Here is a 15,553-nt window from a genome sequence, read left to right as displayed (position 1 = left end):
GGGAGGGCAATAGAATGATGAATTCCAGAGGAAGGCAAGAAGAAAGGAACATGGGACAAGGTGGATGGATAGAGTACATACACCATCGCTTGCAAATAAAGGCTGCTCTGTCCCCTCCAGTTCAAGGGAGGAAACTGGGGACTGGGCTGCAGCTTCAAGACCACAGCTGCCATCGGCGCCAGGGAAAGGGTGGGGCAAGGGCGAGTAAGAATGCCACAAAGATTTCCTACGACTCTGAAGATGGCTTTTTCTTAACTGGACACTTGCTATGTTGCTATAAATCTGTGACTTTTCCAGAGCGCTGACACCAGTTAGTTCTGACAATTCTTTTTTTTTTTTTTCTTCCCCTTTAATGTTTTTGTTGGGGAACAAGAGCTGCCTAGGCTGCCATTTTGCTGACATCACGCCCCTTGTGTGTTACAAGAATTTAACACACTTAGGAAGCAACGCAATTGGATCCTTTTATATAATCTAATCTTAACATTATCTGTGTTTTAATTGAGGTACTTAGATCATTTAATGTGATTGATACAGTTAAGTTTGAGTCTCTCACCTAGCTATTTGATTTCTACCTGTCCTCTTCCCTCTTTTCCTTTTCTACTTTATTTTGAATGAGGTTGTTTTTTGAATGAGGTTGTTTCTTTCTTTTTTTTTTTTAAATGATTCTACTGTATTGCCTTTGCTGGCTTATTAACTGTAGCTCTTGGTTTCTTTGACTGATTGCTTTAGGGGTTATAATACGTATCTTTAACTTATAAACTCTACCCGCAAGTAATATATACCACTTCACATATAGTGTAAGGACTTCACAATAGTGCGCTTCCATTTCTCCCTGCCCAGCCTTTATGCTACTGTCATCATGCATTTTACTTTAACATGTTATAAATTCCAAAATACATTGAAGTAATTGACTTAAAATAAAAACAAAGAGATTTCAATAATAAGAGAAGGAATCACATGTTTACCCACGTACTTACCACCTCCAGTGCTCTTCGTTCCTTTGTGTAGATCCTGATTGACATCTGACATCAATTGCCTTCTTCCTGAAGGACATCCTTCAACATTTCTTGTAGTGCAGGTCTAATGGGTTCTGTTTTTGTATGTCTGAGAAAGTCTATTTCACCTTAGTTTCATGGGTATAGAGTTTTGCATTGACAGTTTCTATTTCTTTCAGTACTTTAAAATGTGTTCCTCCACTGTCTTCGTCTCTGCATTGTTTCCTGTGAGAAATTCACTGTCATCCTTATCTTTGTCCCTCTGTACGTAGTCTTTTTCCCTCTAACTGCTTTGAGAGTTTTCTCTTTAGCACTGGTTTTGAAAAAAATTAATTACGATATGCCTTGGTGTAGTTTTTTCTTCCAGTTTTGAGATGTAATTGACAGCACTGTGTAAGTTTAAGGTGTACAGCATAGTGATTTGACTTATGTGCATCATGAAATGGTTACCACGATAAGTTGAGTGATTATCGTCTCACATAGGGACAAAATTAAAGAAATAGAAAAAAATATTTTTCCTTGTGATGAGAACTCTGTAGGATTTACTATTAACAACTTTTATATATAACATATGGCAGTGTTAATTATATATTGTTGTACATTACATCCCTTGTAGTTATAACCAGAAATTTGTACCTTTTGACTGTCTTCATTCAGTTACTCCCCCCACACTGCTTGCCCCTGGGAACCACAAATCTGACCTGTCTGCTTGTATATTCTTGAAATATAATTGACCACCTGTACTGTTAGTTCCTAGTATACAACATAGTAATCCATTATTTCTGTATATTTCAAAATGATCACCGTTAAGTCAAGTTACTATCTCTCACCCTAGAAAGATATTACATAATTGACTATATTCCCCACCCTATATATTTCATACCCATGACTCATTTATTTTGTATCTGGAAGTTTGTACCTCAGTCTCCCTCACTTATTTCTCTCCTCTCCCCACCGCCTTCCACTCTGGCAACTATCTGTTTGTTCTCTGTATCTATGATTCTATTTGTTATGTTTGTTTGTTTTGTTTTTTAGATTCCACATATGAATGAAATCCTACCATATTTGTCTTTCTCTGACTTATTTCACTTAGTATAATATCCTTTACTTCCATCCATGTTGTCACAAATGGCAAGATTTTATTTTTTATGGCTGAGTAATATTCTATTTTATATGTACATTTTTATCCATTCATCTATTGATGAGCATTTAGGTTGCTTCTGTATCTTGGCCATTGTAAATAATGCTGCTATGAACATTGGGGTGCATGTATCTTTTTGAATTAGTGCTTTTATTTTCTTTGGATAAATACCCAAGAGTGGAATTGCAGATCATATGGTAGTTCTCTTTTTTTGAGTAATCTTCCTACTGTTTTCCATACCGGCTGTAGCAATTTCCATTCCCACCAACAGTTCTCAGAGGGTTCCTTTTCTCTAACACTTGGTATTTGTTGTCTTTTTGATAATAGGCATTCTGACAGGTGTGCAGTGGTACGTCACTGGTTTTGATTTGCAATTCCATGATGATTAGTGAAGGTGAGCATCTTTTATGTATGTCTGTTGGCCACCTGTATGTCTTCTTTGGAATAATGTCTGTTCAGGTCCTCTGCCCATTTTTTAATCAGGTTTTTTTGATGTTGAATTGTATGGGTTCTTTTTTTATTTGGGGTATTAACCCCTTACCAGATAAAATATTTGCAAATATCTTCTCCCATTCAGTAGGCAGCCTTTTCATTTTGTTGATAGTTTCCTGCCTTGGTGTAGTTCCCTCATGTTTCTTGTGCTTGGGGTTCTTTGAGCTTCTTGAATCTGTGGGTTGCTAACGTTCATTAAATTTGGAAGATTTTTGGCCAGTATTTCTTTAAATGATTTTTTCTGAAGCTCCCCTCTTTCTTCATGGACTCCCAACTACTCATATATTAGGCTGCTTGAAGTTGTCCCACAGCTCACTTATGCTCTTTTCATTTAAAAAAATTTTTCCCTATATACTTCATTTTCAATCATTTCAATTGGTGTGCCTTCAAGTTGACCAGTATTTTCTTCTGCAATGTCTAATGTGTTGCTAACTCCATCTAGTGTATGTTTCATCTGGGACATTGCAGTTGTCCAGTTTGGGTCTTTTTAATATTCTCAATGTCTCTGCTTAACTTTTGAACATATGGTGTCACTGAACACAAGTTGGTGTGCCCAACACACAGCAAGTCCAAACAAACGGAAATGTCGGAGTTTGGAGCAGAGAAAGGTGTGTTGCAGGGCTGAGCAAGGAGAATGAGTGGCTTCTGCCCCAAAACCCCGCTGATTCCTCAAAGGGTTTCAGTAAAGCATTTTTAAAGGCCAGGTGAAGGGGGAGGGTATAGCTCAGTGGTAGAGTGCATTCTTAGCATGCACGAGGTCCTGGGTTCAATCCTCAGTGCCTCCATTAAAATAAATAAGTAAATAAATAAACCTAATTAACCGCCCCCCTCTGAAAAAAAAAAAAAAAAAAGGCCAGGTGAGGGAGGGGCATCCCAGGGTATGGGGGTCAGCTTGTGCTCAATTCTGATTGCTTGATGTTAAGGCAACACAGCTGTTAACATTATCAATCCTTAAGATGCCAGAAGGTCTGGGGGCTTCGTGCTCATGAACATCAAGTAGTTAATTTCTTCACTTGGTGGTAGTTTTTAGCATCTGAAAAACTCCAGAAACATGCATGAGATATTATCTGGGTGCTTCAGTGAGGAGCTAAAGCAGAGGATATGGAGGAGGGCCCCACAGGGTCCTGCTCGCTTACAGTTTCCCCCTTTTGATATTCCTCAACCTTGAGGAGAAGAGGTGTTGCACAGGAAAGGGAATAATGTTCTGGACAGAGTTTAACCAAGCTTGGCAGAGGGACTCGGTTTTAAGGGGACTCAGTTTCAGTCTCCAGTCCTGTTTCATCCCTCCCACATTTTTCAGGGAATAGGGTGATGACCACGCTGGCTACTTCCTGCTGAGATGGGGCACTGTCCTGCCTCAATTTGGGGAATGGACACCAAACTGGAAATATTCCTGAGTTTCAAGTCCTGGATCCAAGTCTTACATGATTAAGATCTCAGTCCCTTAATCCATCCTTTTGGTGCAACAGACCCAATTAGAAGTAGTTGGAGGAGTGACAACTTGAACTTTAATAGGCAAACTAGATCTCATTGCCTGAGGAATTCAGGAGAATAAGCCTGAAAAAAATCAGTCTGGACCTGGCACTTGGGAGACTTGTAGCCAGCTGTCTTTTATCCAAGTAGGTTTTAACTTCCCATGTGGTATTAACATATACGTAACAGGAGCTATTGACCACTACACATCTCCTTTTTCTAACATCTGATCTAAAGCAACTTCATTGTCTAAAAATTTAATAGTTACAAGAGGAGACCTTGAGGCCATAAGGTTGCAGCTTCCACCTGCCAGCAGACGCTGCTCTGGGAATGGCTGGTGGCATCCTGAGTATGACACAGCTCAGAAAATTTGAGTTTTCAATATTACAGGAACATGTCTGAAATCACGCCTACAATGGCCACCGAGTTTTACCTTGGATGTCTGAATCACAGCTCTTCCGTTTAGACTTACAATGTATCCTCTTCCTCAAGGCAGACGTACAATGCATGTCCAAAAGGCCATAAAACAGGCCGATTTGGTCAGTCAAGTTAAAGTTAAACTGTGTATAAACCAGAATGACTTCCTGATACCTCAATACATGCAGGCTTTTCCTTCACTTCCCCTTTGGATTGCAAATCTTTTGATAGAAAGCACTGATGATCATAATGTCTGTCTCTTGATGCTGGGGTGGTGGCTCCTGCCCCTGGTTTAGATCATGTCCTTGTGGTGCTAAGCCCTCCTTTGTATTTCCTATTATCCATGTTGGGGAAAAACTAATCAGATACGGTGAACAGGCTCAGCTGCATGTTAATGAGGAAACACTTTACAGGTTATACATTTTGTTACTTATACCCAATTGTTACACAAGCATTGCAGGTGTGCTTTTAGCAACAGACTTAAAAGCAAGCATTGTTATCCATCATGAGTAGTTACATACACTGTGACAACTCCATTAGAGAATTCTATCCTAACATTTGGGGCGATATTGATAGGGAGACCAACATTTGGTAAACAGTCCAATTAGAAAACAGATTAAAAGTCAGTAATATTTCAGACAAAACCAAAAAATGATTCATTAGTTCGCTCAATCCTCTGCAATCCTTTACTGACAGCTTTATGAAATCCAAATGTATTAGACTTTTTAAATATCTTACCCGGTTCAGCAGTTATGAGTTAAAGAAACATGTACTTGTCAAAAAGTCCTTTCTATGAATCTTCTTGAAGCAGTTTTGCAAAGCATTAGCTTAACTGTCTATGGATGGCAAGAGATGTAAAGGCAAGGTTAGAGATCTGATTACAGTGGGGTTTTTGTTCTTTTTTGACAAAGAAGCTTAATTAAGTTACTGTGACAAACAACATTTTAAGATAACAGAATTATGACTGGTAGCATCTTTAAATGTCAGAAACCATTTCTAGAATATCTATATTAACATTTATTCGAACCATATAAGCTGAGGAGGTAAGGAGGTTTAGCGCTCATTTGACAATGCTTCCTGTGTAATGTAACATACTAACCAGTCCTAGTTAAATATTTTTCTCTGAGTTGCCTCAGGGGCCCTCTGATGCATCCCAAAGTTAGCTAAGGTCAAAAGAACTTTAATTAGAATTTGATGGGAAGCTTGTCAAAAACATCAAGAAGTTTTACACACCTGTTATCAAAAGCAGCATTCTAAAAAAATTTTTTATATATATATATACACATATACACACACACACACACAAAGTAAAGCAGCATTCTAAGTAACTTGTTCTCCTAACAGAGAGGAACCAAAACTGGTCCTGCAGCAGCGTCCTTTCAACAACAAAACCCATTTACCCGGGTATCTCAGCCTGACCATGCATGGGACTCCCCCACTCAGAGCTCCCTTTCCACAAACTTTCCACAACTCTCTGTATCCATGTTAATCTGTCCCTTATTTTTTCTCACCTAGAAACAACCAGCTTTAGGACAAAAATTTTTTTTCTTTTAACAAAATTCTTTTCCTCATACCTTCTTTTACTCAAAACACATATCCTCCTTTCCTACCGTATAGTGAAATATCTCCTATATTTTCAGTAGCTTTAATTACATATTTAAATTAGAATTCTCAAGTCTTAAAAACCTTAATTTCTAGTGAAAACCAAGAAGCAAGCAATAACGAACTGTCTTTTTCATTAGCATTCTGTAGATTGGCAAACATAATGATACTAATAATAATTTTTAAAGATGTGCTTTTTATAGAAAACCTCTCAGTGTAGCACCAAACATATTTAATAATAGTCCTAAACATCTTTAGTTTCTCTGTAAAGGGAAGCCAGTGTTCAGTAAATAGTGTTTCAGTATCTTATTTCGTTTGGGAATGACCTAGCTATTTAATAAACTTTCATCATTTAACTTAATTTTGCACAACTTTAAAATTTCAAATTACCAAATATCTGGAGAGATCTTTTTTTTTATTCTGTTCTTTTTTTTGAAATATAGTTGATTTACAATGTTGTGTTAGTTTCTGGTGTATAGCATAGTGATTCAGTTATACACATATATTCTTTTTCATTATAGGTTGTTACAATGTGTTATCTTGGAGATCATTTTTAGGTAGACATTCCTAAAACATATTCCTAAAGAGTTCACCCAAAAGCTCCCATCTTATTTGTATCTGATCTACCTACAAGAATATCATGCCAAGTTAATTTTTTTCCTTTCTGCTGACAAACTCTGCAACAGAAATAACTTATTGTACCTAGGTTTACTGAAGGTCAAAGACATGTCTGTATTGATTATAAATAACAAGCGTAAGCTAGCTTTAATATCAGAAATTAATTTAATGTTGAATATTTCCTAGATCACATGAACCTGAAATGTATTCTGTCTAGCTTCTTTTATACTTAGAAAGTATTTTGTTTGTAAGCATTACCAAGTCCAAACTCATTCTGCTTACCACACGATAGGCCAATAAATTGGGAGATGAGGTATTGGGGCAAGGAATAATGATTTCATTTGGAAAGCCAGCAGACTGAGAAGGTGGTGGACTGTTCTAGAGAACATTCTTCCTCAAGTTTGAATTCAGGGTCCTTTTATACTAAAATGGTAAGGGGTGAAGTCTTGGTTCCAGCCAGACTCCAGAGGGGAGGTGTTAATTTCTTCCTTCCTGCAGCCATTCACAGGTGGGCCTGGTCAGGATGTTTCCTGTGAGCTAAACAAAGGTATTTTAGCTTAATGCTCATTACCTGGGAGGCAGGGTTTTCTCCGAAATGGGCCCTTAAGTGTAATTTAAGCCTATAGGCAACATTCCTTTAGTGATTAACCAGCAATAGCATACAAAGTTTACAGTAAAAGAAACAGCTCTAATAAAGAGTCAGATTTGTCCTTCCCTAAGTGCTTGCATTTAAGTAAATTACAGTTCTTTTATAAATTAACTTTTATGTAAATACAGAGCCAGAGATCAGTTTTTCCATTTGAGTTTAAAAAAACCTTTTTTCCTGAGAGCCCAGGTAGATTATTTACACCTCAAAAGGCACAGGAAGAGAAATGCAAATTTCCTCCTCTAACTGCTTTTTACAAAACCCAACCATCTCGGCTATTTTCAAGGATTTTTTTTTTTCCAGTTCCCAAATATCCACTTCAGCTTAAAGAAATAACAGTAATAGACAATTATATATATATATAAAATTTGCACATGCCTCACTTTCAGCAAAACCAGGAAGAGAGAACAGGATTTGGACTCCGGAACGGAGACACATGCACATCCCCCAAGATAAAAGCCAAGTTGCAAAAGGCCCACTTTGATATAATAACAGGGCCATTAGGGGCCATTTTTCTCCAGATCTTGGGGGAGTACTGAGCCCTCACAGTGTTACAATAAAAAAAAAAGTACCATTTTCTTTCATTTTGGAGAGTACAGCTGAAGCTCTGCCAGGTGTATTTTGCAAAATATACCTTAGGAGGACTATAAGATGCAACAGAGCTCTGATCATCCATACTTAATTATTCATGGCTGGTGTTATCAAATATCAAGCCAGAGAACAGTCTTTCAGGGTCACAGTTCCCTAGCCCCCATAAGGGGGACTACCAGCCAATGCCCCATCGGTCCAACAGGGGAGAACCCCAACCAATGCCCCATCAGGGATGAAGCTGAATCAAAGGCCAAGGCTCCACCACAGGTGAAGCCAATGCATTAGGGTGAGATACCCTGGTTTCATCACACATGAGCCTTCTTACACACCAAAGGCATCTCACTGAGCTAATTCAAGTACTGATCCAGACACACACAGTCAACAAACATGTCCCACAAACAAAAGATCAGACAAGGTATAGCCCCAAAATGCCACTTCTACGCCCAGACGGAGGCTTCCAGAGTGGCCTGGCTCCTGAAAGCGAGTGGACCCAGAATGGCTCCCTTCCTAGAAGTGAAGGAGGCCAAGTGAAGCAGGTAGAATTTTCCATTCTGCACAAGCTGGCGTGGCTCACTGCCCAAATGATACACATAAAAACACAAACAATAAATAAGCTAAGGTCACAGACAGACAATCAGAGGAGGGGTAGCCTCAAAATGCCACTTCTACTCCCAGACCGAGGCCTCCAAACAAATGGACCCAGAATGGCTTGCAAGGAGCCCAGAGCAGTTCACTTCCCAGTGGACATGAGCCCAGATGGAGAGAAGTCCCAGCCTGTGCGAGCTGGAGCGCTCACCCTCAGCGACACCGACTGTGGACCGCAGCTCCAGACGCTTCTCGGCTCCAAACAGCCTGGTGCCGGGGTGGCCGGTGCAGGTCAGGGAGCGTCCCTCCAGGTTCCTCGGGGCGGAGTGAGCTCCGGCAGGTGTTGAGACCCAGGGAAGGGGCGGCCCATGGGCACAGACTCCTAGGCTGGCTTTGCCAAATTTGTTACTGTATGCTATTCACTCAAGTTCTTGTGCCCCACACACAGTGAGGCCAAAGAAACGGAAACATCAGAGTTTGGAGCCGAGAAAGGTATATGGCAGGGCCAAGCAAGGAGAACGAGTGGCTTCTGCTTCCAAAACCCTCTCACTCCTCCGAGGGTTTCCGTAAAGCATTCAGGGCCAGGTGATGGAGGGGTGTCCCAGAGTATGGAATCAGCTTGCGCTCAATTCTCTGACTGGTTGATGTTGAGGCAACGCAGCTGTTCACATTATCAATCTTTAGTCTCCAGAAGGTCTGGGGGCTACATGCTCATGATCATCAAGTAGTTAATTTCTTCCATTTGGTGGTGGTTTTTAGCATCTGAAAAACTCAGGAAACATGCATGAGATATTATCTGGGTGCTTCAGAGAGGAGCTACAGCAGAGGACATGGGGGAGGGGTCTGTGCCAGGAAGGCCCCACAGGGTCCTGCTTGATTACAATGGCATATAATAATCATAATTGTTAAATTAGGGTCCTTTTCTGCTAACATCTGTGTCAGTTCTGAGGTTTGATTGATTATTCTTATTATGGGTCATATTTGCCTGCAAAGGCTTTTCTGGTAATCTTTGGTTGGATCCCGGACGTTGTAAATTTTATCTTACTAGTTGCTGGATATTTTTGTGTTCCTATAAATCTCCTGGACCTTTGTTCTGGGATACACCTGATTTTCTTAGAAATAGTTTCCTTTCAAGTGTTGCTTTTATGATGTTAGGCAGTTCCATAGAAGTGTTTAATGGAGGGCTATTTATTCCCCATGACTGAGGCAAGATCTTCCTGAATCCTCTACCTAATGACCTGAGAATTATGAGTGAGTGTTTCCAGTCTTCCTGGTTAGATCACTGTCCCCCACCCTGTGTGAGTGCCAAGCATCGTTCCCTCTAACCGTCTTGGGTGGCTCTTGTCCCAGTCTCGGGCAGTTCCCTCACACACAGGCACTGATTGATCCTCTGCTGACTGCTTGAGTAGGACCCTCTGCAGGTCTCCAGGGGGTCCTCTCTTCAGCTGTCTCCTTTCTGATACTCTGGCCTATGGACTCTAGCTGTCCTGGTCTCCGTGGACTCTCAGCTATGTCTCTTCAACTCAAGGGTTCTGCCAGGCTCTGCCTGGGTTCCCCTCCATGAGCAGTGACCTGGACAATCTCTCCAGGCAGTAAGCTGGAGAATTCACAGGGCTCGCCTCATTTGTTTCCTATTTCTCAGGGATCACTGTCCTTCACTTCCATTGTCCATTGTTTTGAAAACTGTCGTTTCATATATTTTGTCTAGTTGTATTGCTGTTTCAGGCAAGAAAGTGAGTCTTGTCCCTGTTGCTCCGTTTTGGCTGGAAGCAGAAGTCCTCTCTGTCAACTTTGTACAATTTACCATTTAGCTGTTCTTTTTCTCACTTCTCGAGATAGAGGCTTAGCTCATTAATTATTCTAACTTTTTGCCTTGATATATCTGTAATCTTAGATAATAAAAGACAGAAGTATGGATTGTAAAAAAAAAAAAAACCCACACAAATGGCTTTCTTACTTTTAACACTGTAGAGGTCTTTAACTTCTTTAAATTAAAAATAAATAGGGTGGCGGGTATAGCTCAGGGGTAGAGCATGTGCTTAGGAAGCATGAGATGCTGGGTTCAATTGCCAGTACCTCCATAAAGTAAGTAAATATATAAACCTAGTTCCCTGCCCCCTACCAAGAAAGGGAGGGGGAAAGGAACAGGTTTGTGAAACGCTTACAATTTTTGTGCCACCACAGCCCTCATCTTGACAAAAGTTGCCTTTATAATAAGTGGACAAAAATGTATATAAATATGGGCATCTCTATATTTTTAAAACTTACTGTACCTTTAAAAATTGTACATTGTTTTTTCTGCGTAGAAAGGAGACAGGAAAAAGAGCAATCTGGCAGTTAAAAAAAAAATATGGAAGGCAGAAGATAAGCCAGGAGAAGAGGGAATCAAAAAGTAGGAAAAATGAGTAGCGCAGGGATGAGGTTTGCAGAAACGGCACATAACCCTCACTGTTTCTAACTCTTCAGTTAGTTTCTAGAGAATGCAATGCATGGCTGGTCGCGGTCCACAGTAATTCACCAGCCACCCCATTAAGCTGGCCACTGCCTGTGTCAGCTACTCTATAGAATGATTTAAAAAAAAAAAATAGTATGTAAAAACGCTATAGAAGAAAACTTAATTGTGAGTATAGCTTTTTGGTATTGTTAAGATTGAACAATGTCTGAAACCAGGGTTCTAAGGGATCAACCTTTTTTTTTTTTTTTCCTGTGACCATGGAAGATCCCTGTCTCTAGAATCTTGTTTCTTTCCATGCTAGAACCTAACAAAACCTTGGTTTGGGTTTTCTGTAGCAGTTACACTCGCTGAGGGACTTGTCTCTCTCCTTCCCTCAGTGAATAGGTTTCCTATGCCTAAATGGACATGGGGCTGGGTGGAGAGGACCTTTCCTCTTTCCAAAAGGAGACTGAGCTGAAGGCAGCAGATTGTATGTCCATTTGTATCACTACTGCCTCTTCCCAAGCATCTGTCCCTGTCTCCAGCTTTCAGCTAAATCTTTCATTTTGTGATATATGAATAGGGCTCTGAGTATCTGTGAAGGTAAAATATGTGTTGTCAAAAAAAAAAATCCATTTTCACATCTATCCTGGGGACAAAACTACTTTAATAATCATTGAAATCTGTACTGTTCAAATGTTATCAAAACAACAATGTGGGGGTGGGGAGACTGTAGCTCAGTGGTAGAGTGCATGCCTAGAATGCACAAAGTCCTGGGTTCAATCCCCAGGACCTCCATTAAAAAACAAATAAGTAAACTTCCAAAAAAAAAAGCCCAACAATGTGTACACGACTTCAGAAATGACAAAAAGCTTCCTGATACATTCTCTTTTGCTCTCTGTGATAACACTGTGGAATGTGGTGTTATCATTGCCATGTTGCAGATGATGGAGCTGTTGCTGAGGAGGTTAGACATTTTGCCCTTGCCCAAGGTCAGGTAGCAAATAAATAGTATCTTTCAGCCAGATCTTCTCTTTAAAGCCCCACTCTTTCTACTACTCTATTCCTTCTAACATGTGCTGAAAAGCAATTTTATTTGTTGAAAGAAAAAGAAAGTACTTTCAGCAATCCTTCTAATGAATTTGATCATGGGTAAGCTTGGGGAAAAAAAGAGAAGCAACTTAAAAGTCCATTGACAGATGATAGATGTGATGTGTATATATACATATATATATTTATACACACACGCACACACGCAATGGAATACTACTCAGCCATAAAAAAGAATGAAATAATGCCGTTTACAGCAACAGGGATGGATCTAGAGATTTTCATGCTAAGTTAAGCAAGTCATACAGGGAAAGACAAAGATCATACAATATCACTTATATGTAGAATCTGAAAAAATGACACAAATGAACTTATTTGCAAAATAGGAACAGACTCACAGACATAGAAAACAAGCTTGTGGTTACTTGGGGGAAAGGGGGTGGGGAGGGATAAATTGGGAGTTTGGCATTTGCAGATACTAACTACTATGTATAAAATAAACAACAAGGTCCTACTGTACAGCACAGGGAACTATATTCAATAGCTTGTAATAACCTATAATGAAAAAGAATGTATGTGTGTGTGTGCATATATGTGTATGTGTATATATATATATATATAATGGAATCACTATGCTATATACTAGAAACTAACACCACATTGTAAATCAACTATATTTTAATAAACATTAAAAATAGAAAATGTATTTCTATAGTTTGAAGGAATGAGCCATGTTCGTAGGGCCAACTCTTTAGAGATCAGTTTATTTATTTATTGACAGGAAAGTAGGATTTGTTGGTGGTCGTGAGTAAGGAGGGGACGGCGCCAAGGTTCTCATGAGTGCAGGGGCCGCCATTTGTCCAGGGGCCACGATTAGGGACATATTTGACCCCACACCCATCTGGGATGAGTCACTTTTCTGCCACCATGTTTTCAAATTCATCTCCATTAAACTTGGTAAATCCCCACTTCTTCGAGATGTGGATCTTCTGGCGGCCAGGGAACTTGAACTTGGCCCTGTATAGGGCCTCAATCACATGCTCCTTGTTCTGGAGCTTGGTGCGGTTGGACATGGTGACTTGGCTAGTGTGGACCCAAAGGCACTGTGCATACCCATCTGGAGCCTAGGTTGGGGACAGTGTGCCAGACATGAATGTCCACTGGAAAGGGCTGTCTCCAAGGTCCCTTTAGGGCAACCCATATGGGCAACAGGCTGCATACACTACTGAGGAGAATACTGTTTGCAGCCATTGCACATTCAGCCCCATGAGGAAAAAAGCACAGTCGGCTTAATTGACTGCAGACAGTTAATTATTTTAGATCCCCTCGTACCCTAGCTTTATCTCTTTGCACCCTGCCATGGTGGATGAAAAGGGTGGGCACGGGAGGGATAGCTCAGGTTCATGGGGATTGCTACTTTCTTAGCGGTTCTGGCATGTGGTTTGAAAATGAGCAGTTTAACAAAGGTGGCTTTCTCAAGGAATTCCCCTCCCCCTTCCCCATTTTCAGCTATTTGTGATAGCTCTTTGTTTTAATCCAGGATCGAAAAAAGAGGAGGTGGTTATTTTGGTGCCCAAGCAGATACTGAACATCACCTGCTTTGACTGCTACAGTGTAATTTATCCATATCTCCATCCCTATCTTTGGCATGTTCTGAGGATTCCCATCAGAGAACCACACAAGGCTGCGTCTTCATTTTTATAGGACCCAGAGATACCGGGAGCTTCAGATTGTGCTGTGGTGTTCAGGGGAAGTAACTTTATTTATGAGAAAACAAGTTAAAGATTATTTTGTGTTTTGGGAGAATGAAAAGAATTTATAGTAATCACAGTCCAAAGCTTACATCTTTTCTGATGTTAAAACTCAGCAGAAAACACCAAAAGAAATTGTTTTGCTGGAGATAGACCAGAGGAAGCCCCGGCAGAGTTAGACACATCAAATAGGCTACTTTTATTGAATGTACTGAATTAAATGACAAGGAACTATATTAAGTGCATACATATTACCTGTCATTGACTACATTGGAAGCCCTAAATCTCTTAGCAAAGAGATCTGAGTGTGCAGGGAAAGTGAGTACTGAACCCAAGCTGGTGTGTGTGGTGGTGTGTGTTCCGAGATCTTTAAAAATTTTTTTTATTTATTTTTCCCCAGTTTTATTGAGACATAATTGACAAATAACATTGTATTAGTTTTAGGTGTACAACATGATGACTTGATATATGTATATATTGTGAAATTATCACAATAAGTTTAGTTAACACCTAATCGTTACGTACTGAGATGTTTTATTAATTGAGTTATAATTAACATATAATATTACATTAGTTTCAGGTGTACAACATAGTGATTTGATATTCTTATACATTATGAAGTGATCACCATAATAAAACCAGTTACCGTCCATCACCACGCAAAGCTGCTACAATATTATGAAACTTTTTCCCCATATGTACATTACATACCCCTGACATATCTTTTTTTGGTATGTTTTTGGGGGTTTGGGGGGAGATTAATTAGGTTATTTATTTATTTAAATGCAGGTACTGGGGATGGAACTCAGGACCTCATGCATGCTAGGCACGTGTTCTGCCACTGAGCTATATACCCTCCTCACTGTGACATATCTTATAGCTGGAAGTTTGTACCTCTTAATCCACTTCACCTATTTCATCCGTCCCCCCAGCTCTTCCCCTCTGGCAACCACCAGTTTGTTCTGAGATCTTTTTGAAGGAAGGATAGACAGCTCAAATTTCTTTTCATTTTTAAATTGAAGTATGGTAAGTATACAATGTTGTGTCAATTTCTGGTGTACAGCATTTCTGGTGTTCAGTCATACATATACATACATATATTTGTTTTCATATTCTTTTTCATTACAGGTTACTACAAGATATTGAATATAGTTCTCTGTGCTCTACAGTAGAAACTTGTTGTTTTTCTGACATCTTAAATTTCTTATTGCAATGCTGTGATGTTTCTTCCTTTCCCTATGGTAACCTTCTAACGCCCCTCCTTATCCCCTCCCTCACTTTTCCTCCAACACTTTCCTCAAGTAGCATTTGGGGAAAACCTGTTTTGTTTTTAAGTTGGAATTTTATAAGCCAGCCCCTTATGTGATAACATACCCAAGAAATCAGGAGTTATGTGTCTATTTTGGAAATGCAGTTTTTAAAACTGCAGCGGGCACTTGTTAATTTCACTGGTAGCATAGCATCAAATTGTATCATCTAATAATTAATATTAATTAATTAAAATGCAAAGACCAATTCTTGATGCTTTGGTAATGTCCTCACAATAGTGCTTTCTGTATGATGGACATCATTTCCCAGTGTCAAAAGGGGACTCCCTCCCCGGAAGTTAGCATTTTCCAGGGTCTCTTCTCTAGGGAAAAGGAGCGCACTCGGAGTCCAGTTAGAAGCCTGCTCCTAACTCCCATCTCAGGCTTTGACCTCATTTGCTACAGCTGCAAACACAGTATGTTGGAATGAGGCTCTGGACAGAGACCTCTT

General features: G+C 39.8%; 1 non-coding gene across 1 annotated transcript; it reads right to left on the bottom strand.

Annotated features, from left to right (window-relative positions):
• Window positions 1-13,212: 13,212 nt before the first annotated feature.
• Window positions 13,213-13,347, bottom strand: LOC116151082 (small nucleolar RNA SNORA70). Its single transcript, XR_004134866.1, has one exon. It is a non-coding gene; the product is annotated as a small nucleolar RNA SNORA70 (small nucleolar RNA).
• Window positions 13,348-15,553: the final 2,206 nt, after the last annotated feature.

Source organism: Camelus dromedarius, chromosome X, assembly GCF_036321535.1.
Source record: "Camelus dromedarius isolate mCamDro1 chromosome X, mCamDro1.pat, whole genome shotgun sequence".
NCBI classification, from domain to species: Eukaryota; Metazoa; Chordata; class Mammalia; order Artiodactyla; family Camelidae; genus Camelus; species Camelus dromedarius.
The sequence above is the reverse complement of the archived record's forward strand: the minus strand, read 5'-3'. Positions and strand labels throughout refer to the sequence as shown.